Below are 25,994 nucleotides of genomic sequence, written 5' to 3'. Positions count from 1 at the left end.
GTACTGAAACACTCTTACACCTTAATAGATCTAATTGTCTGGACTTAAAATAACAGATTTCTCTATCACAGGGGCATTTGTCTGTGCAGATACTGATTTCTGTTCTCTGCACATGTTTTCATGTTATATGCCCAGTGTAATATGAAGTGAGTTAATTTATTGTGTTGCATATAGTAAAGAATCCAGCAGAATAATGTTATTTAGGGTTTTTTTTCACTATTTCTATGAATAACAACAACATCAACAATAATAGTAATAGAAAAGATAATTTCTACCTATAGCAAGTCTCAGTTTTTTCTTAAATGCAGTAGAAGGCCCTTCACACTCTATTTGTCAGCTTGGCTTCAGGTTTTCATATTGTTGGCTAGAAGACAGATACAGGGGATTATGGACAGAACTGAGCCTGGTTTCTGCTAATCTCCAACTTGAATTCTTTCAAGGGTTGCAAAATATGATTCAAGTATTTCACAGGCCTTTATAACCTTTGCCATCTGTCTGGTATATGTGCCATCATGGGTGGATTTGGAACTGACATTTTATATCTCTGATCTCAACTGTATAAATATTTGTTTAGACTGACTATCAACATAGAACACAGACATTCTCTTCTGATGTATGGATGATAGAATAGTCCTTAACTGGGCCCCTAAGGATGGGGCAGGCACAAACTAACAGAGGGCAATGAGGCAAATTTTCAATGAACTCAGATTTTATATTTTCCTTTAGGTAAAAGAGTGGTTGCTTCTATACCAAAAAACTATTTCTTATAATTTGGGTTACATTAAAAATATCTCATATATACAACCATTTATCGGAATCTATAATAGTGACTTGGTTTTCTCAAATACATTATATATGGAGTCCTTTAGACTGGAATTAAATTAATCATGGTTGTATTTTATTTTCTGTAGACTTCCCAGCTATTTTCCCCTAGGAAAACTCTCTTAAATAATCAAGAGAAATATTTTAGGCAACATTATGTAAATCATCACCCTTATTAGATGAATTAATATTCTTGAAGTTATAGCTCATTTCATGGAAATCAGATTAACCTGATGTTATGGGCATTGTCATTTATCAGTAAGTTATTTGTTAATATGCTCAGTATGTGACATAAAATATGTAACTTTAATAAGAGAATGGATCACCTCAAATAATTTAGCAAATCTTGAAAATGATAAGGATTAAAATTGTGGATGTATAAAGGACACAGAAGCTTGGAGAACTTTAAAACCATCTACTTCTCTCCTGTTTCCCTCAGACAAGGAAATGAAGGCTGACACTTTAGCATGGTTTGGAAATCCTTCTAAAAATTATCTGACTTTCTCTTAGAATTAACAAGTAATTTAAAGTTTTAAGAACTGCAGAACTGACCACATGAATTACCGTAATTTAGTCAAGAATTTTTTTGAATATCCACTTTTGACAAACATTGTACATATATATACCAGGTTGTAGAGATGAATAAAATCATCCTTAGTCTCAAATAACTGAAAGAAAAATCCCCCAATATTAGTGAATACTGAGGAATTAAGGATGATGCTATGAGAAAATTTTTATAATGTGAAATTTATTAAGTTAAATAAAATATTGTGCCTTTGAGATTAGAATGACTTGGTTTTGTTCTAATGATACTGATGATAGACAGTGATTGTATTTTGCAGAAGTGTTATGGGAGCAAAATAAAAACTTGATAATGTGATATAAATTTGGTCCCCCAAGGCGATTTTTATTGTTATTTCTATTGGTGTTGTTAATGAGAGAAATTTCTGTGAGCTATTAGAAAAAAAAAATGTGGATATCAATATCTAATCAAAAAGAAGGACAAAATAATGGATAATTAGAGAATATATATAAGCAGTAAATTAAAAATATACTCACATGCTAAGGAAGCACAGTGGTGGAAGTTTTGCTCATCATAAAGCTTTAACAGTGAGTAGAAGGTATCTTGGTGTCTTGGGTGTGGGAAGATATGCTAACAACCAGTGATAGATCCGTTGTAAAATTTGGAACTGTTTCTTTGGTATTAAATTTCACTTAAGACGTGTGCTTCTGGACAGGATGGAGTAATAGGAACTGGATTTACTCTCCTGGCTTAAACTGCTAAAAGTAAATATATATATATATTAAACAATACTTTTAGACATTGAACAACAAACAGCACAAGACAGCGGTTGTACAAAGTTGTTAATTATAATGATAACCCATAAAAACCAGTGGCATAATGTTTTGTGTAATGCAGTTAAATGTTGGTGTTTGAACAAGTCCCTGGTCACCTGTGAAAAATAAAGGTGGATTCTCTTTTCATATTTATTAACAAAATGAATTTCAAGGGATGCAGTATTTAAATATGTTAAAATACTAGAATTACTAGAAGAAAACATTTTTGTTTTATTTAATAAAAGTTAATTTTAAAAAAATTTTATATTTTTATGTGTTGCATTTTTTGCTTTAAGATTATACAAATATGTTTTCATATAATTTAATACATGCAGCATCAACTAGAGTATTCAATACACAGAGTATTCAATGGGTATAGGCTTAGTAGTGGGACCAAATTAGCCCTAGACAAAATTGTTTCACTTGCAGCCTAATAAGGCTTACAAGGAAGCCTCAAAATGATTAAACTATTTCTTAACTACCTCTTTGAGCAAAGTTACAAATATTTAAAAAAAAATACAAATATGCTCTGCAACCAGTAAAGTAAAATTCACAATATCTGACATGCAATCTAGGATTACTAGGGATGCAAAGACGAAGGAAAATATAACCCATAACAAGGAGAAAAGTTAATTAATGAAAACAGACTGAAAAATGGTACGATCAGTAAACAAAGACATTCAAACAGTTATTATAACTAATTTTCATAGACTCAAAAAGTTTAAAGGAAAGCATCAACATTTTAAATAGACATATAGAGGATATAAAAATAACCCAAATTGAGTTCCTAGAGATGAAAAATATAGTTTCTGAGATGAAAAATAAACTGGATGGGATTAAAAGAGATGAGGCAATGCAGAAACAAAGATTGACCTCCCTGCAAAAGCAAAATTTTGTTATTATAATCTGTCCCACTGAGTAGTCCAAATATAAAGTCTGAAATGCAAAATGCCAGCTTGGTCATCTTTTTCCATTTCAAGTTTGCTTTACCCTTTCTGGTTTGTGCTTCCCAAAATAATTAAAGTATAAAATTATGAAAATTGTATTCAATGGTATTAAAATTATGCATCTATCCATTTTATGGACTGCCCCGCATAATGCAAATATCTAAAATCTAAATATTATGTGTATATATACATATATGTATACATACATATATGTATATATATCTCACTAGCAGAATGAAAAGAAAATATGAAAGTACAACAAAAGTTGTGGAGGAATATAGTAAAGGAAAGTAAAATGATAGTATTTTTGTTTTTAGATATAGTTGCCCTACGCAGTGGAATAATGATATATGGATTAGCATATTTTATTTTCTGAGAAGCATGAATCAATTTAAAAGATGAAAGGGCAGATGAATTTAAAGAATCATTAATTTAAATACATAATCAGTCTTCAATTTTTTTGTTACTGACAACATCCCCTTTAAGATTTTCAAAATGCTGAAGGTGGGATTCCAAGATTTTTAGTTGCTATAGAAGCAATTATTAGCAAATCCTTTCTTCTAATCTCATTACAGAAAATAGTGCCCTTTGTGCCCAGGGAACTCCCATTAGAACAGATAGCTAGTGGGAAGCAGCCACATAGCACAGGGAGATCAGCTGGGTGCTTTGTGACCACCTAGAGGGGTGGGATAGGGAGGGTGGGAGGGAGGGAGACGCAAGAGGGAAGTGATATGGGAACATGTGTATATGTATAACTGATTCACTTTGTTATAAAGCAGAAACTAACACACCATTGTAAAGCAAGTATACTCCAATAAAGGTGTTACAATTAAAAAAAAGGAACTGCATTTCGGAGCAGCTCAGAACATAAGGTGTACCACTCTGGAGCTATCCTCCATTTCCTGTGTCTGATTAAATATTGTGTATATATGCTATGTATTTATATCTCCATCTAAATATACATCTATATCTCCTAAAATACTCTCTCACATATAATGAAGTCACAGTTTCCAGATAGTTGTTCTGGTAGTCATTAGAAAAAATATAGTCTCATTTATTTAAAAAATGTGAAATGAGAGAAATGTATGAAAAACTTGATCCATCTTCTGACTGAATTTGTGGTATTGGTACCTTCAGAAGAGGAAATAATTAATTTATTGTAAATTATTTTATTCCTCTTTTATTAGAGAGGAAATTTATAAACTGAAACTGTTAGGGCTTAAAGGGTTTTTTTCCAGAAGATAATATCTGTGGTTCTCACTTTACACTGAGCAGTATATCACTAGTAAACAGTCAGACAAATATGTACATTATTAAGTTATTTTATTTTCACCTGGCTTTTTAATACTATCATCTGATATACATCATATTAATTGACACTGCAATTTCTTCCTTGATTTGTATATTTTTTCTACAAACACTTTGCATTCCAACTTCCACGTATCTGATTTACTCATCCCTGTGATGGTCTTCATCTTCAGACATCTTGCTGTCTGGGCTGTTCAACCCTGTGACAGTAAAAGCACACTCACTAGGGACTAGGAGTTTGAGAAGGACTTAGAAAATTGTTTGGAACCTGAAAAAAATGGCTCCAGAATATGAAAACAGATCTGCAAAATTGAGATCAAAACTTGTGTAATTAATATTTTCAACTAATATTACTACAACAGCAATGTTACTCAGCTTTCATGTAGTTATCTATAAATTATATTGGATATGTGACGGGCACATTTTAATGCACTTGATAACATTTAGGGTAAAGCTTCTAAAAGGGCAATTGCCTAGGACTGAGGAAGGTTTAAAAATGGCCCTGCACAGAATGAACTAGAAGTGACTTCAATGGGAGGCTGAGGCAGAGATGCTGGACCCGGAGAGTGACAGAGCAGGCGTACATTGGAGAGAGCTTTCCTATATAGGAGAGCCAAGAATGTGTTACTTATTGAGGGGGGAGCATGAAGGTAGTGGACCCTATAATGAGAATCCTAGGATTGCTCCTAGATTTCTAACTTGGATAAATGACAGGACGGTACTCTTTGGTGAATACTAAAGGAATAGCAACAGCAGCAAAAGTCTAAGAATGGAACTTTAACATATCACAATGTCACCTTTAAAGTAAATTTGGTATTCTTCTCCTTTTTGAATGAATGAAAATACATTAATTAAAGACATACACGGGCTTCCTTGGTGGCACAGTGGTTGAGAGTCCGCCTGCTGATGCAGGGGACACGGGTTTGTGACCCGGTTTGGGAAGATCCTACATGCCGCGGAGCGGCTGGGTCCATGCGCCATGGCCGCTGAGCCTGCGCATCCGGAGCCTGTGCTCCGCAACGGGAGAGGCCACAGCAGTGAGAAGCCCGCGTACCACAAAAAAAAAAAAAAAAAGACATACACATTCACACACCTGCTAATATCTGCTCTTCTGCAATCGTGTTTTCTGTATAGTGTCTAAATATCTATTCCAGTTGAAGTAGTGCTTAAACACTTCAATATGCCTCTTTTCAGCCAAAAAGAAAAACTATGACTGTTTCAACATATTTTAAATATATGTATAATCATTGCCAACTTGTCTGCTTTGCAGATTCTAGTTTCCTATACAATATTTAATATCTCCCTTTATTGAAAATGTCATTGCTCAGTATTATGATTGTTTTTCATTTTTATTATATGTCTGAATATTAGAATTATTGATTAATCTCTTTATTAATGGAATAATCTCAGCACAATGTTAAATACACTTCTCTACCATTATTATATGTTATTTTAAAGATTTTCCATACAGTTACTTTAAATGGGATTTTCAGATTTTTCAGGCTTTTTGAAGTCAGTAGGATAGGCTCCAGTGAGTAAAAGAAATGCTGAAGAACAACAATATGAATTAAACAAATTTAAGTAGTTAAGAAAGCACTAATCTAGTCATTGAGAAATGTATACTAATATTTACATAGTATGTATATATAAATCAATAGTTTCTAAATGAGATAATCTACTGTACAAGGTATCTTAAAATATGAATGAAAAGATGTTGTAAAATCTCTATATGATTAAAGTACAAAAATTTTTATAAGCTTGGAATATAAATAATAAGTGCATTTTTGTCTGGGAGACAAGTTGTTATCTGGGAAACCTCAAGACATTTTGTAGATTATTGAAATCACTTTACTATCAATCTTGAGCATTTCTCCTATCAACTCTATAATTAGTATTGGAAATTACCATGATGACTCTATTTCACTATCACAACATTGAAGAAACTATTTCAAGTGCTAAACATTGGTTTTAACAAATAAAAAACAATTCATCTGAAGAAGATGTTACAATGAGCTGAGGAATTAAAAGATCTCAAAGTAGAGAAATTTCACTGACTGCAGTATAAACAACTTGAGGGTAGAGAGTGTCTGTTTTTCCTGTTTGCCCTCCAAATTTGGGAACAGTTTTATATGCACGGTGCAGGGTAATAAGCAAATGTTTAACAAATGAAAAGTACTGAACTCATTACCTTGTGGTACAAATTAGGATTTCTTTTGTACTGTAACTAGAAGATTTTAACTTCAGCATTATGAATTATTAATGTCTTTATCTGATTCCCAGTTCTGTGTCAACCAAACTTATTTGAGTGATAATTAGAGGACTTCACGTTTATCCTATCTTCTAGGATTTCACTTTTGCATATCTGTTAATTCATAATTTTGACATTTTTATAGCACAACCAAAGACTATAAAAACACATAGAGCAAGCACTTGCCAAAGAACTCTAAATAAAACACATCTCAGATATGAAATTAGATCCATGCTTGGTTCTACTTCTAAGTGCTTCATCTAAAGAGAGACGTGCAACACTGCTGCATGAATTAATCACCTAGGGTGACTTTTAAACCTACCAACAGCTGGCCCCTCTATCATATCTGATTTTATTCAATAGTCTAAGTGATAATAATTTTTGGATCAAGAACTTTATTTTACTGGTTTTAAAGGTGGGCACATGCACACGCACACAATCCCCAGTGCTTTTAAAAATTGTGGGACAGAATTAATCATAACTATTGAATTTAAATGCCATTTATCAACTTATTAAAGTGCAAGCATGCAGGGAAAATAAGCTAAAGACAAGACTTTCATTTTTCAATTTATTTTTTAAAAGTCTTGTAGAAATCTTTATGAAATTAACACAAAATGGTGGTACCAAAAATCTTTTTGCTTTGTTTATTCCCTAGTCTGTGGCAATGTAAAGAGTGGAAGTTAACCCGGAATTTAAGTTAAGGAAAGCTATATTGTATTAAGTTTAGCCAAAATTCTCTAACTTGCCATATTTTTTCAAATAAATAAACTTTCTATTCTCTTCCCTCTCTCCTCATCTCCCTTAAGGTATGTCAACTCTAACCCCGCCCCCCATACACACACCTTGTTGCCTCTGATATTATCTCCTCTACTAGAGGTGCTTTTGTACTTATTGCTACACAATAGTTCAACAATAAAATGTGATAAATGCAGGCAAACGTGTTTCAAGAAAGAAGGTAAATGTCCTTACACATTTTCAACATAGAAACAAAAAGTTTACAAAACAGCAAAATTTAAAAAAAAAAAAGTTATAGATAAAGTTTGCAGATAATGTTGTCATCCCTCTTAAAAGAAGGGGGATAAGGCACAGAAGAAATGTAGTGTTGAGGACAATGAAAATCAGCAGTTATTGCAATCTATTTATGCTGCATTCAATGGATTTAGAAGACAGAGGCTTGAGTGCTGTCGTTATTACTTGTTTGCCATTTGATGGTGGGCAAAATATTTAATTTCATTGGGTTTCTCTTTCTATGCCTCTAAAATGTGGATTCCCAGGCTAAGAAAATATTTCAAATCTTTTCTAGGTCTAAAAGTCACAGACCTTAGTGTACCCTTTCTAAAGGCCACATTTTCACAAAAGATAGCATTCTTGTAAAACACCTTTATAGAAAGAAAAAGCTATATTTAGAAAGCCCACTCAGTGTCCAGGGTTTTCTGAAGTCGTACTGCTGTTTGTAACCAGGTGTAGGCCAGTAGGACAACACATTTGCTTTAATAACTGTCCAGATTTCTTGGAGTTAAAGATAAGTTTTTCATTATTCTAAGTGTTGACCTAAGAAATTATTGAAAATAAGAATTGTTTTAATTTACTTCTTGAATTGCCCAGTTCTTACATGGCCTGACATGAAAGGCGATTTAAAAGATTGCATTTAAGTTTGGATATATAGCCTTCATCCTGCTGTTTCATCACAGACCTCTTACAAGATAAACACGTGCAACCATTTTGAGTTTCTGAATGGGAGTGCTTATAGTATTTTCCCCTTATAAATTTCTTGCCAACTTACTCCAATTTGAATGCAGGTAGAAATTTATAAATTTCTCCAAGAACTTATTTTTATTTTTATGAATCTTACTGATTTTGTTTTAATACCGAGGACTTTATCAAATTCATAGACATTTGATAGAATGAAAAGCAAAAGCATAATTAGGAAAAATCCAAAAACCTCAAATAGAAAATAAGATGCTATGTTGTTAGTAACAGAAATTAGCACAAATAGACTGAAAAACTGACCACCATTGTAAACTGAGCTTTTAACTATGGCAGTCACCAGGAAAAGGAGGATTACTCCTCTTTTTTTGCCTTCTTTTAACAATCTCGAAAATTAAAGAAAGATTGAAATGACAATAAAAATAATTTATTTCCCAAACCATTTGAGAGTAGTTGCTAACACAATGCAATGTCTCCCCCCAATCCTCTAGTATTTCCTACAAACATATATCCAAATATAATCATGAAAATAAGGAAATTAACACTGACACATGACCACAGAGCCACTAATCCTCAGACCCCTTTCAAGTTTTGTCAATTATCCCCATCATGTCCTTCATAATAAAAGGATCAGCCCAGTGTCACATGTTGCATCTAGCTGTCCTGTCTCTTTAGTTTTTTAATCTGGAAAATTTTCTCAGGCTTCCCTTGAATCTCATGAACTAGAAAGTTTTAAAGAATATGGATCAGTTATTTTGTAGGATTTAGCTGTTTGTATTTGTCTCATGATTATTCAGGATATGTGTAGTTAGCAGGAATAACACAGTGTTGAAGCTCTGTTCTTCTCACTGTTTCCTATCAAACAATTTTGGCAAACTTTTAACTTGTAACCTTACTGGAATATCATGTTACTCATTTGATTAAGGTGTATCACCCAGTCTTCTCCATTGTAAAATTATTTTTTTCTCCTTCATTATTAATAAATTTTGTGGTAAGGCACTTTGTAATTATGTAAATATCCTGTTCCTCATCAAACATAATTTACTCAATTTAATTATTTAAATCAGTATGAACTCATAGACTCCTATTTTATTCAATTGACTATAATACATTTCTGCCATTATTTATTTTGAGGCTGAGATTGTTCAAGATTTGTCCAGTGGAAACCCCTTTAGTTTGGCTTCTATATCCTTTGATGTTTCCCAATTATTCTGTGATATCTCCCTTCTTTTTTTTAACATCTTTATTGGAGTATACTTGTTTTACAATGGTGTGTTAGTTTCTGCTTTATAACAAAGTGAATCAGTTATACATGTATCCTCATATCTCTTCCCTCTTGCATCACTCTCCTTCCCACCCTCTGAATCCCACCCCTCTAGGTCACAAAGCACCGAACTGATCTCCCTGTGCTATGCGGCTGCTTCCCACTAGCTATCTATTTTACGTTTGCTAGTGTATATATGTCCATGCCACTCTCTCACTTTGTCACAGCTTATCATTCCCCCTCCCCATATCCTTAAGTCCATTCTCTAGTAGGTCTGTGTCTTTATTCCCGTCTTACCCCTAGGTTCTTCATGACATTTTTTTTTTTTTAGATTCCATATATATGTGTTAGCATACGGTATTTGTCTTTCTCTTTCTGACTTACTTCACTCTGACTCTAGGTCCATCTACCTCACTACAAATAACTCAATTTCGCTTCTTTTTATGGCTGATCCTTTACTTCTTGAAAGAATAATATGTTCTAGGGTCATCTTATATTTTCCCTGTAGTGGTTCTAGAATCAGCCATTTCTCCAAAGAGCTTTAGTTCCTTCAGTTGGAGAGCTGTATTTAGAAACCAAGATCTGGACACTAGGTGTATTCATTGCTCTTGGGAAGCAGTGGTCCCAGGTACTCTCAATAGGCAGAGCTAGGGGATTTATGTACATATATACATACACACATATGAAAACACATATTCATAACCATTTACACATATTCACAAACACATTCATTAACATATGCATACATATAGTCTATGTTTTTTTCTATAATGTCTCTATATTGAAAATCATGTGTTCACATTAACATCCTCCATTCCCTTTCAACACCCTTTCATTCTAGTTTTTGCCCTTTTCATATTTTAACTCCCTCCACAGATATTAAAATAACACTGATTACCATATTCTTAATATCCTTAATTATTCGATCAATCTTCCTCTATTTAAGTAAATTCTTGTAGCTGCCACTTTCCCTTCCACACATTTTCTCCACCTGGCACGGGTTAGGACAATCTGTACAGAGTGGTTGCCAAGGCCACTTCCTCATGTGGATGCCCTTTCACACAAATCAGATTTCAGCAGTCAACTCCAGGCTCCCTTATGCAGACATCCTCTCCCCTTTCTCAGACTCTGAGACCCAATGCCAAGTCATTTGGTTCCTTGAATGCCCACCTCCCCCATGCTGACAAAGGGTTATTTTACCTCACTTAATGGACTAATTTGTTCAAGAAGGGAAGGGATCACAACACTATAAAGCAGTTATACTCCAATAAAGATATTTAAAAAAAGGGAAGGGACAAGGAAGGGGATGAAGAAAGGGAGGTGGACAGGGATGAACAGGTATCTTTCCTTTCTAAACAATATTTGAAGAGGCCCTTCATTTAGAAGCTGCAAAGACATTATGAAGTATCAGCTGAAGAACTGAAACAATGACATATATTTACACATCTGTATCCCTACATCTATGACACACAATGTACACCTAATTTTATAGCAACCAAAATATAATTTAACAAAACTTATGATGCTTAGCCATACACTTTAATACTCAGCAACTTAAAAAAATATGCAGTGCCATTTGGCTGTTAACTATCATCCATTTATATGAATGGATTTGTAAAACTCCTAGCCAAGAGTGCTTGGGATAGCGTCTCTACTGGTCCTTACTGGATCCTCTTCTTCTTTTGTCACTCTTTTCAGTCATTTGTTGATTCTCGATTGTATCTCATTGGTGACTTGCATGACCACTGGTAATCATATCTGGGCAAATACCCCAGCTTGGTGTCTCTCAAAGGGCTGACTGAAAACCACCTGCAACAAAATCAACTGTGGTACTAGAAAAAATTCAGGTCCACAGGCCCTGTTCTGATTTCCTGCTCAGAAGCTCTTTAGAGAGTAATGAGTATTTGGAAAATACCTTAGCTAATTCTCACACATTAACACTGAAACCATGGTATAGTTTGCATGTCTACAATTCCTCAAAGTTCACGGTTTAAAACACATAGGTCTCACTGACTACAGTTCTTTTATTTTAGCTTCATCAATTCACATTTGTTATTTAACCAACTTGGAAATTGCCAGATGTGTGAATAGCCGCCAAAGTAAAATGTATCTATCTTTTGCAAAAATGTCTTCTACCAAATGTCTCTACAAAATGAAATGTAAATACCTTCTAAGATCTTGCTTAGAGGAATCTTACAGATTTTTTAAATCTTCCAGGTTTTAGGGAATATCAAGTGCAAAGGCCCTGATGTTGGGAAAGCCACTGCAGAAAGAAAATATGGATGTGTGTGTGAGAGAAGAGTAGTAGTAAACGAGCTTGGAGAGTAGGGCAGAAGAAATACATATATTTCTTAAAGCATGTGGGACAGGTAAAATGTTTAATTTTTATTCTAAAGTGATGGGAACAGGTTTTGGGAAATAATGTGATATGATTCATGTTTTTTGTGATTATTCTGGCTATTGTATTGGTTATAGACTATAAGGATTGGGGCAAGAGGGGAGGAAGCAAGGAGGTTGTGGAAGAGGCTGCCTATTGCATTAGATGAGGCAAGCAATGATGGCTTGGAGTAAGTAAAGACGGCAAGAGTAAGGTGAGAGGTAGGTGGATTCAGGATGTATTTTCAAGTTAGACTGGCAAGAATTTCTGATGGACTGGACACAGGAATTGTGGGAAAGTGAGAGTTTAAGGATGAATCTAACATTTTTGGCCTGAGCAACTGGATGAGTTATGGAGCCAGGAAAAACGGGAGTGCAATGGATGGATCAAAGCAAAATATTTAGTTTTATTTGCTAAGTTTGAAATGTCTATTATGCATAGATTGGAGATATTTAGTGGGAAATTGGAATTAGGAGTCTGGAGGTTAGGTGAGTGCTTAGGGCTAGAAGTATGAATTGGGGAATCATAAGTCATCTTCCCATTAAAGTAATGGGATTAGATTAAAACTCATGAGTAGTTAATGTAGATGGAGAGTGAAGGGGGCCAGGAATGAGTCTTAGGGCATTCTAAAAGACGTTGAGGGATGGGAGGCATCACCAAGGGAGACTGCCAAGGAATGGTGAGTGAGGAGGGGAGAAATCTAGGAGAGGATGGTGTCCTGGTAGCCAGTGAAACAAAATATTCATTCTGGAAATTATGAGGTTCATTTCCCAAAGTTTCTTGAATTGATGATCATTTGAAACTTGGTATTTTAAAAAGAGCTTTAGCAAACAGAAAAGAGAATAATTTTCTATCATGAGTGATTGATTGCAGTAGCATGGGGAATGGAAAAGTTGTGCAAAGGGAATCAAGAATCTGTGTAAAAGACAGTTTTAAACAAAAGTATTCATTTAAAAAACAAGTACACAATATTTAGACATTATACTTTGTGTTTGTGTCAACAGCAGCTACAGCATGCTGTAAGTGAAAGATGAAGGATTACAGTTTAATATCAAATCAGGGAAAAAGGTGAAATAGTTGAATTCTTTGTAGATTTTTAATAGATTTCAAACCTCTATTGGTTTTGAATAATGTCATATTTCAAACATAATTTTCTAAATAATCATAACAATTTTAGAATCAGAATAAACCTTATATAACCTTATATAAAACTTATTTAAATGCACATATAGTTCATTTTTACGGGTAAAACTAGGACTCTGGTCTTCTGATTACCAGTACTATTTCTTATTGCAACACACTGTTTAAATGTATAGATGATTGAAAAAAAGAGCATACCAGTGATCTCTTAAATGTTTTACAAAATATTAAGTAATTAAAATTAGGGGAAATAAAGCTCATGAGGATTAAATGACAGGAAGAGTTTATAAGAGGGCAAACAAGTAGGAGATGTTTATCCACACAGATAAATATGAGGTTTTAGTAGAAAATGACCAAAACTGCATTTATAAGGTCATGATACTAGCTAAATGAAATAAAGACAACCGTCATGTAAATAACATATACTTTTGAAGGTGAATTTTGAATATGGAGACTGATACAGATTAACATCTGATTATAATAAAAATCAGATAGGCAGGGTAACAAGGTCTTCTTCATCCAATCACAGCTTATCAGGAATAAGGGAACCTCTTGATACTTTGGTATGTGCCATTTTAGGACAATGAACTTGCTACAAAGTGAACACATGACATAAGAAATAGTTTAGAAACATAAATATGATTCAAGAAATCCATGGATGGTGAAAGCTATGTTGGATTATTTCAAAAAGTTAGGGATGACTAGGTTAAGTAACTTCTCTTTTTAATAACAGAATAACTGTCACATGAAAGATCTCACTATGCCATTGACAAAGATAAAATCCCGGGACGCCATGGCTTTACAGTCTAATAGTCTAGAGATACAATGTCCAGTACAGTGTCCATTAGTCACAAGTGGCTATTAAATACTTGAAATGTGGGCAAGTTTGACTTAGGAACTGAAATTTTAATTTTATTGAACTTACATTTAAAAATTTAAAAACACATGTGACTAATGGCTGTAGTTTTTGACAGCACTAAGAACATTTCCATTATCATGGAAAGTTCTATTGACCAGAGCTGACCCGTAACCTTTTTACTTAATTTTACATTTATTCCTCTTTGCTAAGAAAATCCTCTCTCTTACTATAAAACAATATTAGCAAGATGGCTAGATATAAGCTCAAGATGCAAAAATCTATTGGATTTCTATAATCCAGGAAGAAAGAGAGAGCTTAAAAATTATTTAAAATGGAAAAAAAACTACCTAGGAATAAATCTAAATAAAAATGTGCAAGACATTTATGGAGAAAATAAAACCTTATTGAAAGATATTCAAGAAGTCTTAAATAAATGGAGAGGTACATCTTGTTTATGGATTGAAAAGACTCATCATAATGGTGTAAGTTTCCCCCAACTTAATTTATATAGTCAATATAATTACAATAAAAATACTTAATAGAGGTTTTACAGGATTGCCAATTCTGAAATTTATGTGAATGGTCAAGAACAGCTCAGACACACCTAAAAAATCCATTCATTCCAAAAGGGTCCTGGAAAACTTAATTATTCATAAGAAAACAAAGAAATTGGATAATACAGACAAGTCGATTGTAAGTGCATTAATGGCTTGAATATAAAACAAAGATACACTAGAACTTTCAGAAGAAAATATACTATATCTGGGTAGCATTAAACTAGGGAAGGACATTTTAAGTAGAACAAAAAGACACTAAGCTAAAAGATAAATTTGATTTCATTAAAATTGAGAGCCGCTATTTATCAAAAGACAACATTAAAAAAGTTAGAAGGTATGAAATAACTTATTGGTGTCATATATAGCTGACCAAAGATTATTTGCTTGTATTTAAAAAACAATACAAATAAGTAAGAAAAAGATAAACAGTAGAAAAATGGACAAAAGATATTCTCTGGACTTCACAAAATAGGAAACATAGGCAACTATTAAACAAATGAAAGGATTCTCAGCCTATCAGTAATTAGAGAAATACAAATTAAAATTGTTATGGACTGAATCGTGTTCCCTAAAATTCGTATGTTGATGCCCCATCTCCCAATGTGGCTGTTTGGAGACAGGGACTTTAAAAACATAATTATGGTTAAATGAGGTCATAATGGTGGGGCCCTAACTGATATGACTGGTGTCCTTGTAAGAAGAGAAAGAGATAAGAGGGATGTATACTCACATAGAAAAGGCCATGTGAGGACATAGCAAGGAAACAGTGGTCATCTGCAAGTCAAGGACAGAGGCCTCAGGAGGACCCAAAACTGCCAACATCTTGCGCCTGGACTTCCAGCCTCCAGAACTGTGAGAAGATAAATCTCTTGTTTTTTAAGCCACTGAATCTGAGGTATTTTGCTAGGACAACCTGAGCAGACTAATACAAGGAACAAAAGACTAGAATGGCCATTCTAACTGGTGAAGCTATAGAGCAAAAGGGCTGAAAATTGATTCCATAACTTTGGAAAACATTTTGACATGAATTTTTAAAGTTGAATATTTGAATTCCCTACACCTCAGCAATTCTACTGTTAGTATGTCTACTCTTTTACTTATGTTAAATCTTGCACATGTGTACCAGGAAACATTAAAATAAATGTTCATGGAAGTACTGTCCGTAATAGGCCCCAAACAACCCAAATATCACTAATAGAATAATAAACACATTTTCTTGTATTTATACAATAAAATATTATACAGTAGTACAAATGAATGAACACTAGTTAAAGTAAAGTGGATGAACCTTAGAAACATAATGTTGAGTAAAAAAAGCAAGCACAGAAGACTAAAGTATGATATCAATTTTATAAATCTCAATAATAAGCAAAATCAGAAAAAAATTATGTGGATGTTCAACATAAAGCCAAGATCAGAGTGATTTCTTTGGTGAAAGCAGGAAGGTGGGATCAGGGTAGAGAACAGAGAGAAGACTCAGCAGTTTTGATTCTAGTTCTTAGTTTTGGTGGTGTGTTTGCAGGAGTTTTTATTATTTCTCATAACTTACATACAATTAAATATATTCTTTTGTATATTATCTAATAATATTTAAAAAATCAAAATCCATTATATACCAAAGATAACCCCTAGACATTAATTATAGAGAGTCCACTTTGAAACAACATACATAGTTACTCATAAATCTTCTGTAGTTGAAAGCTTTTAGCTATGAAATTCTTCCCCCTTCATAGGAGGACTTTATGTGCCATAATGAAGGAAAATTGTTCCTACTTAGGGACAATTTGCCTTCTTTATTTAAGTGATACTAGTCCTTTGGCTGCCTAGAAATTTTAAAAACAACTGATAACTACATCTACTGCCTGCAAGAGATTAAAGGAAAAGGAGCATAGGAGACAATCTCATACATTATTGATAAACACATACAAAGACAATATTCGTACAAAGCTATTTCTCCATAAAGCAACTCTGAATTTTATTAATAAATACATATATATATATCAAACATTCATAAAAGAATAAAATCCAATATGAGTACATTTGCTCTTTTTTTGCAATTAGTTCCAGGATTCTATTTTAGATTATTACTTCATATCTGCAAGAGTTGGGTGTGTGTTTGTGTGTTTGGTTTTATGGAAGTTGCATTGTGCTAAATTTTACATTTCTTTCTAGAATTAAATGGCTTTTGTTATCCCTTGGGAATACTGAAGATAGCAACAACAGATTACTACCTACCAGTGGAAAAGTATAAATAGCAATTTTAGCTGCTAGTGATTCTGAAATTGCCCTTAACTTTGTCCTTCTAAAAATGCTCCAAGAATTACGTTTTGCAAATCCACAGATTTACTATCCATATTCAAGTCATTTACGTGGACAAAGAATGTAGCCTGCGGTATCAGTACAAAGGATGTTATAGCCATTAAGCCATCAGCCACTGAAGCCACCCCCAATGCTGCACCCTGAGGGGATTCAGGATGGAGAAAACAGGATACTGGCGCTAGATAATTAAAGTGAATTTCAAGGGAATGATTTCCATGAGACCAGATTCTTGCATCTCACCATATATAGAAAAGTGCTAAATTTATTAAATTAAGATGTCTAGTTTCTTTAATTAACAGTAATCTTTTTTTTTTTTTTTTTTTTTTTTTTTTTTTTTTTTTCTTTTTGCGGTATGCGGGCCTCTCACTCTTGTGGCCTCTCCCGTTGCGGAGCACAGGCTCCGGATGCGCAGGCCCAGCGGCCATGGCTCACGGGCCCAGCCGCTCCGCGGCATATGGGATCCTCCCAGACCGGGGCACGAACCCGTATCCCCTGCATCGGCAGGCGGACTCTCAACCACTGCGCCACCAGGGAGGCCCAACAGTAATCTTTTGATGTTCCAACTACCTGGGTTTTTTTTTTGCAAGAACCCCTAAATATCCTGTGCCCTCTCTTACCTCTTCGGAACAGTCCCTCAGAGCTATCTGAGAGGCTGTCTCCTGATTTAAGTACTCAGTATGTCCTCCAAATAAAACATAATTCTCAACTTTTAGGTTGTGCATTTTTTTTCAGTCCACATTTAATTGTATGGCTCACGTAGGTACTATGCCTAGATGTAATGGGATGAGCTGTAAATTATTAAAACTAGATAAATTCTGTCAGCTCTACCACTAGCTGAGATCAGGCTTTCATCTCTGGATACTTCTGTCATAGATCATGGTAGATATGGGGTCTGTGTTGGTCTTAAAATTATTCTTAGAATTGTGGGGACTCATTCATTCTTTCAGCAAATTTTATTGCTTATATTCTATGTGTCAGTTACAGTGCTGGGTCTTGAAATATAGAAGTCAACACACGAAAATACAAGGATAAAACACATTTTCTACCATATTAACTTTTTTCATTCATTAATTCATCCCTAAATCATTCAACACGCATCTTCTTATTGAATACTGATGAGGGGTCAAATGCTATGCTAAACACTGAGTACATAACTGCAAATGAGATGGATAGGCCCTGATTTTGATGTCACTACTATCTTTTGTCCTGCCATATAATGGGACAGCTTCATTATTCCCTTTACCCTAAGTTTTTATCACAAATTGCTAATGAAAATAAAACTGTTAGTGGAGTTTCAACATGCATAGGTAAATGAGAACACAGAACTCCCCTTTCGCATGCCCCATTCTTCTCCTTCTAACTCCCTATGTGAACCCACTTTGTGCCAAGACAAAGAATTTGTGCCCCAATAAGAACCAAGCTGATTTCCTCACACTGACTGGGGCTATTGCTCATTTAGAAGTCTTGATGCTTAATTTTGATAAGCAACTAGAAGACCATGGAGACAACCTATAAAAATGATTTGTCTTGGGATTAAATACTAAAAAGAGTTAATGTGCTGTTCCACATGTCTAACCTCCTGGGATTAAACCACAGGCACCAAGGTCACCAAGTGTACTTGGCAACAGTGAGCTAAAAATGAAAAAAAAAGCATCATACTGTTATTGTATTCATTTTCCCCCAAGGCACTCTCTGATAAACACCACAACCTCTAAGGGAATTGAGAACAGCTTCCTTGTGGGGTAGGTTAGATATGCATCTTTTTCCACGCAGTTATATCATATCCAGCTATCAGCACACCTTACTTAAGGTGATTGTAATGTATGAGATTAAATGTTCCTACCTGATTGGAAACCTTCTTGTCCTCAATTCATTGGCTACACTGGATTATTTTTCTTGGGTCAGACCTCCAGAATTCTACCAGAAATTGTTCCTTTGGGGAAACCAGGCCTTCCCAGAAACTCAGGAAACTGAAATGGAGACAGCAAGAGAGAAGGAAATTATTTGGACATATAGACCTCAATTGTTTGGTTTTAAGTAAACGTCCAAGCAAACATCTTCTAAATGGTATAATAACTTTAGGGAAATTCACGGTTTATAAGTTTGTGTACTCATAAACTGAACATATTATGATAAGAGTACAGGTTGCATTTTGTGTCTTCAACTCAAGCAAAGACTTCAAAAAAGGCCCAGTTATCCTTTGTTCATTAAGACACAAAGAGAGGGCAAAAAGGGCAAGTTTCTAAGTCTTTTTCTTTAAAATTTACTTCCTTTCTTCAGCCTTCATCAAGATCTTCAGGAAATTAACTTTACTAAAGTTAATTATTCATAAAATACACATACGAACATGCAGAAAACTATTTCACAGAGACATGTAATATACAATATCCATCGCATACATGCACCATGAGCTTGTCTTTTCTAGCACTGGCATACACAAAACTCTGTGTGTGTGTGTGTGTGCACATGTGTGTCTTTTTTGTGTGATGGAGCCATAGGGAGAAAATAAATCTATTGGCTGCAATTCAGTGATGTAGAAAGATGTAAGGGTAAAGGAAAAGGCTACATCAAGTGAAGCAATAAAGTCATGAGGTTGTGCTTCCATAATAATAACAATAGCAGTCTTCTGTAACCAAGGGAGCAGGCTCCTCAAATTATAGTCACACCTGTTAGACCATCTGCCCATAAATTTCACACTATCATTAATGGAAAACAAATGGCACTGTCTCTCCTTCCCTTTATCCATTGGCTATTCTCATATAAATGATTTTTCTCTTCAAGGTCGTGCTCTTTCCTATCTGTTTAAAAACATTAGGATTTAGGAGGGGTGATACATAATGTGCCATGCCTTGGTACTTGTACCAGTGATGGCTCTGTAAGGAGCACTGGATTGTTAGGAGGCTATAAATTGAATTCCCCTAGAAGCAGAACCTGAGGCAATAATTTGAATGCAAACTGTTCATCTGGGAGGTGCTTCCAGAAAACTCAGAAGTGGAGTGGGAATTGAGAATGGAGGCATGGAAGGAAGCCAACAGAGGTGCATTACTGAATCAATTACTCCTGCAGGGAACTGCTGCCAGTACTTCAGGGGAGTTCTGTGAAATTCTATAGAACATGTATCAGAGTTATCCCAAGAATTGGTGAGAAACTTGAAGTACTTATCTTCCAGTCCCCTCTGTCCTTGGTTGAAAGCTACACCCAGATACATTAACTCCTGTACATTTCTGGCCTGCCCTAAGGTGGATAATTGCAGGTGGTAGCATGAGTCTATCAGCATATACTGGAATGATGAGTGCTGGGGAGATATGAGTGGAGCATTGAAACCATCTAATACAGTGGGGGCAGGCGATATTAATTATTGGCTTGCAAGTCCAAATGGGTAACCTTAAATTCCTGGGTTAATGGTTTTACTTTGAGGCATTTAAGCATGATATATGAGTAAAAATTTCCTCTATTAAATCAAGTTGAAGATCCTAAGTCCCTAATCTTCTGGAAAACTGTGGGTATCTTTTTAACAGATTTTTGAAAAGTAACATGATTAAGATTTCAAACTGACCATTCATTCATTCATTCATTCACTCATTCAACAAACATTTATTGAACACCTAAGGTATGCCGTGGGTTAAACTAGACACCAGTGTTACTGTTACTAAAATCATTATTGTGCCACCTAGAAGTCAATGTATTGTGACACTCAAATACGAAAATCCATAGTTACCGTAAAAATTATTACAGAGTGCTATAGGAAGACACGGTAAGACGTTAATTCATGCTGTGGACAGTAGTATATGGGGGATATCAGTAGGACTTCCTGTAGAAGGCAATTGAAATGGATATGTAACATGAAGGAAGGGTGAATTTTTGAGGAAAAGAGAAGATAAATTCATGTTTGCCAGAAAATGAATGGTTAAGGATCAGTCCAGAAAGGAGTTCCATTCATAATCAGTATAAGAAATGTCACTGGGGCTTCCCTGGTGGCGCAGTGGTTGAGAGTCCGCCTGCCGATGCTGGGGACACGGGTTCGTGCCCTGGTCCGGGAAGATCCCACATGCCACGGAGCGGCTGGGCCCGTGAGCCATGGCCGCTGAGCCTGCGCATCCGGAGCCTGTGCTCTGCAACGGGAGAGGCCACAACAGGGAGAGGCCCGCATACCACAAAAAAAAAAAAAAAAGAAAAAAAGAAATGCTCACTGGAGTGTAAGAAAAGAAGACAATGGAGAGGGTGGTAGAAGGCAGACCATGAATGGTCCATGTGTGTATACTAAGTGCTATGGTGTAGTCTTTGTGTTCCCCTCCAAATTTATACGTTGAAATCTTAATTTCCGGAGGTGATAGTGGTAGTAGGTGGGGCCTTTGGGAAATGATAAAGGTATTAGTGCTCTTATACAAGAGACGCCACAGAGCTCCCAAAGCTCTTCTGCCATGTGAGGTTACCATGAGAAGTCTGTGACTCAGAAGAGGGCCCTCATCTGACCATACTGGCACCCTATTCTTGCACTTGCAGCCCCCAGAACTGTGAGAAAAAAATGCCTGTTGTTTATGAGCCACCCAGCCTGCACCATAATCTTACAGCAGCCCAAAAGGACAAAGAGAGTTTGGATGTGAGATTTTACTCCAAGAAAGATGGGAATCCATTGAAGGATTTTAACTGGTAACTTAGAAGAGAGAAAAGTTTCATAACACAATCAGGTATTTTTATAAGAAAAAATTGTTTCATTTTCAGAAAGATCACTCTGGAAATACTGTGACTAGAGTTTTGGAGAAGGGTGACGGCAGTCCCGGATATAGAAAGATGAGTTAGTAGTCCATTAATGTAAGTCAAACAAGAAAGTGGATATCGAAAGTGTGAATTTGTGGCTGAGCGTTCTTTTCTTTTAGCACTTGAAAAATGTTATGTCAATGCTTCTGACTCCAGAGTTTTAGACAAGAAATATGCTGTCATTGGAATTGGTGTTTCTCAATAAGTAATGCATTGTTTCTGCCTGTCCACTTTCGAGATTTTTTGTTTGTACTTTTCAGAAGTTTAATTATGACACGTCTTGGCAAGGATATCTTTGCGTTTTTCCTCTTTGGGTTTGCTCAGATTCTTGAATTTGTGTTTATGTCTTCTAAAAAATTGGGAACTTTTAGTCATGATTTCTTTGAATACTTTGTCAGTCCTACTTGCTCTCTGTTTTCATTCTGGAACTTTGATGATATGAATGTTAGTTCTTTTGTTACTGTTTACACGTTCTTGAGATACTGTTCTTTCTCCCGTCTCTATCCCTCAGTCTAGTTTTCTCTGGACATGTTGTGGATTGTATTGATCTCTTCTAAGTTCATGATTCTATGCTTTGTAATCTCCACTCTACTCTTGAGCAAAGCTTTTTGATTGTTGTATTTTTCAGTTCTTCTGTTCTCATTTGTTTTTATTGTTGTAACATCTAGTTCTTTGTTTCCATTTTCTATTTTTCCCATTTCTGTCAAGGAACACATAATTGCTAATTGAAGCATTTATGTGACAGCTTATTTAAAATCCTTGTCTGATCATTTCAATAGATGTTTTATCTCAGTGTTGGTGTATGTTTATTGTCTTTTCTCATTTATTCTGTGATTTTCTGGTTCTTAGTGTCATGAGTATTTTTCCATTGTATTCTAAACATTGTGAGTTATTATATGACTCTGCAACCCATTTAATTTTATTATTACTTTTTAGAAGGAAATCATCCTATTTGAGGTGTAGTATGAGGACTGGGGGGTTACGTACAGATTTCCATTGGGCCTTACTGACAATACCCCAGCAAAAGTGGGCACTTACATTGCCTCACTGCAGACAGATCAAGTAGAAGTTCAGCTATCCTATGGCCCTTCTAACACCTTCCCCCAAAAGTGGGAACATTAATAACATTGTGTTGCCTTTTAGTAAGAGTGGAAGTTCATCTCCCCAGTAGATTTCTTGACACAGGGGAGGGGAGAAGTGAAGTGTTTGCTGTCCTTCCAACCACTTCATTCCTACTTGTTGATGCTGGGTGTGGTTAGAGGGTCAGCTACGTGCTGGCCCCACTGACACCAGGGTAAGAGGAAGAGAACTGCCAACTAGCCCTGCTTGTGCCATCTCATTCTGTCTTACTGCCTCAGGATGGTTATGGGGATTCAGCACCCCATTGTGTCTCACTGACACCATGTGTTGGGGGTTAGTGGGGTGCCTACTCCCTCCAAACTGTAACATCCTATTCTTATTGATGTCAGGGAGAGACGGAAGCTAAGTCCCACCATTGGACCCCACGGCTGTGTGAGGGCAGCCCAGTGTTAACTAGCCTGTCAGGCACCACCTTTTAAAGTCTGTTTGCTAATGGAAAGGGGTGGAGGCTCAGCTCACCACTGGACCACACTGAAACAACCCTGGTGGGGAATCAGAGCGCTGGCTCTTCTGGAGGGCAGGAGTGGGGAGGTGTGGAAGATCAAATCCTAGCTTGGCCCAACTGAAACCACAGGACATAGGGGATGGGTGCAATATTCCACTGGCACTTGGCTCGAGTAGTGTGTATATTATTGCCCAAATGGTCTTTTGTCTTTAGCAACCCCTTTCCTCATACTTTGGCTAGGGGGAACAGGGTTTTGTGTTTTTTTCTGAAGCTTTTCTGTCTCTTGTTCTGTTGGTGGTTATTGATTGGGGGTTCCTGTAATACCCTCTCCAGGATGTATGGGAAGCAACAGGAAACACAGGGGACTCATCACCATGTTATTCCTCAAGTCCCAAAGTCCCTAGTTGAGTCTGCCTTCTCATTTCCACCTTTCAGCGTCTTCCTATGTTTGTTTGTTGTTATGTTCAGGGCTTTAGTTTTAAGTGGGAGAACCTGGGAGAAATGGGCTACTTCATCTTCTTGGAAGCAGAGGTCTGGAGGCCTACTGATGTTAAAAAGTACTGCTGATTGTAAATTAAAATTTGATGATAAACACCTTGCCCTTTAAGAATTATTCTACTAGATGATGTGGCTTCCCAAAGTTGCTACAATTTGATTTTCATACTTCTAAAAGCCAAGTGTTTTGCTGGAGTTGAAATTTAAAGATAAGCAAGAGATGAGGCTAAGATGATCTATGTGGTAACAGATTAAAGTTGGAAACATGAACATACGTTCATGTTTAGCTTAATATTGCTTCATATTACCTTAATACACATGGTTATGTAGAGAGATACTTATAGATATGTGCGTATACATGGGTCATGTACACACATATTATCTCTTTGCTCTGTCAGCTGAGAAGATCTAGAAGCAATGACATCCGAGCAGCAATTAGCACACCCCATACCCAGATCCTGCTGTCTAATACCGTTCTCCACTAAAAAGACCTTGTTATCCTTGAAGAAATAGCTGATTCTAGGACTGGGGCAGTAAATATACAAGATTTATAGACAAGACCATCTTATAGTGTCAGAAATTTCCAAAAAAATATATAGGATGGGGATACCTCAGAGTGGCACAAGAGCCAACTGAAAAGAGTTCAGAAGGGTCAGGACAAGAGCAATTTGAGGAACAATGTAACTAAAGCAGAATTAGATTATAACCCAAAGTATAAAATAAAAATCCATGAGTTCTTCTGATATAAATAAATAATTGGATACATAAATAAATGCAGGACAATAGATAAATCTCCAGTGCAATAGAATTCCAAATAGTTTATGTAGTACTCCATCTTAAGCATAACTCCCTATTCTTTAGTTGTGGGCTGAGCATATTGACTTCCTTCCAAAAAGTACAGTATTAAAATGGGAAAACAGTAATCTTACGATGGAGAAACCTGAAAAACACTATGTCAGCCTGGTGATCAAGGTCGACCTCAGCATTCATAATGCATATTGATACTTTGTACACTTGATGTGATCTGACAGAATAACCCTTCTACTCTGTGGTCTTCCCCCTCAAAACACATAATCCCAATATTATCATGAAAAATGCATCAAACAAATTCTAGTAGTGGGCATCCTACAAAAAGCTAACTACTCAAAATTGTCAAGGTCATCCAAGGAAAATATGAGAAGTTATCAAACCCAAGAGGAGCCTAAGGAAACATGGCAACTAAAGGTAATTTGATGTTTTGGATGAAATCCTGGAATAGAGAAAGGACATTAGGTAAAAACTAAGGAACTGGACTAATGGATGGGCTATAATAAATGATCATGTATCAATATTTGTTAATTGATTGTAACAATGTAACATACTAATATAAGTGGATCATCATAGAGGGAAATGGGTATAGTGTATATGGAAACACTTTATACTATCTTCTCAATTTTTCTGTAAAATTAAAACATTTCTAAAAAATAAAGTCTATAAAAACATCGTGTTTCTTGTTTTATGATTATGTGCCTGTATTTCCTAAAAAATATGTAAATTTGCTTTACCTTCCTTGATACTGATATTAAAGAAAATACTAAGTAACTCTGAAAGAATTTGTAACTCCAATTCAACAAGCAATAATTCTTGGTATTAACCTTTTGGAAGAACCCACTGAATAAATCAAAGCAAATTGTCTTTAAAGGCTGAATTTCTTTTCAGTGTTTAATCTTTTATTGATTAATGCATACCACAAGCATGATTCTGTTTCAAAGGGCAGAAAACGTTGATTGTAGGCAATGTCTAAAGTACAGTGAAATATTAATGCCTGATGCTATAACAACTTTAATGTATTTAATGTTTTCAAAATGATGAATTGTTATTTCAGTCAATAAAGTATTCACTTGTATACATTTCCTACCCACCTTTTCCGAAAACACCCACAAGAAATGATACTATCATCTGACATTAGGTTCATCAAGTTAAATTAGCGTTTTTGGTAGCTGTGGTTGCCAATGGTACTGGAATGTGTGATACTTTTACAAATCCTCTCCATGGCAAAATCTGATCTTCACAAGGTAAATCACAGTAGGTGCCTAAAGCCAAATGACATATAGCTTTGTAGCCAGGTTACCAAGCATTTTACTTAGAGGCACAATAGAATGTAGAAAAGGCCATTTCTCTTTCTGTGTTTTTCTGCTCAAAGTCACTCACCATCTTACTTTTTATCAGCCATCTCAGAAGTTTTCCACAAAATTAGACTATATAATGTCAATTAATGTGAAAGTAGCTCA

At 35.5% G+C, this 25,994-nt stretch overlaps 1 long non-coding RNA gene across 3 annotated transcripts in view; it reads right to left on the bottom strand.

Annotated features, from left to right (window-relative positions):
* The window catches only part of LOC308619425, a 930,003-nt gene that overhangs the window by 6,638 nt on the left and 897,371 nt on the right, over nucleotides 1-25,994 (bottom strand). For 2 of the 3 annotated variants that reach the window (XR_014016176.1, XR_014016177.1), the window contains exons 2-3: nucleotides 1,882-2,103; nucleotides 276-364 (exon numbers count right to left, since the gene is read on the bottom strand). This is a non-coding gene — a long non-coding RNA (uncharacterized lncRNA). The remainder of the gene's footprint in view (nucleotides 1-275; nucleotides 365-1,881; nucleotides 2,104-25,994) is intronic. The other variant, XR_014016178.1, reaches the window with a different exon arrangement.

The sequence above is a fragment of the Mesoplodon bidens genome (genome assembly GCF_964165515.1).
Source record: "Mesoplodon bidens genome assembly, chromosome: 6".
NCBI lineage: Eukaryota > Metazoa > Chordata > Mammalia > Artiodactyla > Ziphiidae > Mesoplodon > Mesoplodon bidens.
This window is presented reverse-complemented; position numbering and strand designations above follow the sequence as displayed.